Source organism: Talpa occidentalis, unplaced genomic scaffold, assembly GCF_014898055.3.
Source record: "Talpa occidentalis isolate TD23 unplaced genomic scaffold, MPIMG_talOcc4v2.1 talOcc4.3, whole genome shotgun sequence".
NCBI lineage: Eukaryota > Metazoa > Chordata > Mammalia > Eulipotyphla > Talpidae > Talpa > Talpa occidentalis.
The window spans coordinates 38,968,782-38,970,135 of NW_023603184.1; positions in this window are offsets into that span (position 1 = coordinate 38,968,782).

The window sequence follows — 1,354 nt, forward strand, 5'->3', positions numbered from 1 at the left end:
GGAGTCCAGCGGGCGATCCTGCCACTGCAGGGCAGTCTGTGTGACCCCAAGACCCACCTTGGAATTAAACAAATACAGAAGGAGGAGATTCTCTGTGACAGTGACCACTAACATATTCATAGTTCGACTGCCCTACTGGAAGTCTGGCATAACAGTTTTTGACTCGATTGGACCACCAGCTTCCGACATCCCATAAAGACCACACCAAAAAGATGCCAGCCAGTACCAGCGACACAGTGTCCCAACGCATAAGACAAATCAGAAAACAAGCAGCTGGGAGAAGAAAAACTACAAGCAATCAAGCAAGTCCTCAGGGAAAAGACACACCACAAAAAGAAAATTACCAACCAGAATGCAACAAGAGTGACTTGGAAGAACTTCTGAGCCTTTCAGAAAAAGAATTTAAAATTGCCATGATTAAAAAACTGACAGAAGTCATAAAGAAAAACAATGATAAGGGGAAAATTATCAACAATCAGAAGAATGAAATTGAGTCCCTAAAGAGGGAAGTGAAAGAAAGGCAGGAGATCAAAGGATTAATGGAGGAGTTAAAGAACTCTGGGAAAAGCAGCGAAAGCAGAACAGATGAAATGGAAGAACGAATAAGTACTCTTGAAGACACAGAAGTAAAAAGAACCAAAACAGAAAAGGAAAGAGAAGTACGACCGAAAAAGAATGAAGAAAAACTTCGGGAACTATCTGATTCTATGAGGAAAGGAAATATAAGAATGAGCCTCCCCGATGGCACAGCAGTTGAGCTCTGGGCTGTGAAGCTGCCAGCAGCCTCTGCAGCGCCGGTTCGATCCCCAGCCACCAGCGAGGGTCCCACATGGTGCACAGACCTCTCCTGCCCCGCTCACTGCTCCGCTCAGCAGTGTATTTCGTCAGTCTGCCTGTGCTGTTCCCCGCTCTGGCTTTGGTGAATTCTCTCACCCGTCCACGCTTCTGACTGTACCAGTGCTTGTATAAATAAATAATCTTTAAAAAAAAAAAATAAGGAAATATAAGAGCTATAGGAATCCCAGAAGGAAAGGAGACATAGGAGCAGAGCAAATATTCAAGGAAATAATTGAAGAGAACTTCCCAAACATGAAGGAGAAGCTGAAAATAGACATACAAGAAGCAAGACCACCACCAAACTTTCATAATGAAAGGAAAAAAACAGCAAGACCCATAATAGTAAAGCTTCCAAGAATCCAAGACAAGGAAAAAATAATGAAGATGACAAGAGGGAAGAAAGAGAGAACATACAAAGGAAAACCAATCAGGCTGACATCAGACTTCTCCAAAGAAACACTATGGGCAAGGAGAGAGTGGAGGGACATAGTCAACAGACTCCAAGACAACAAATGCC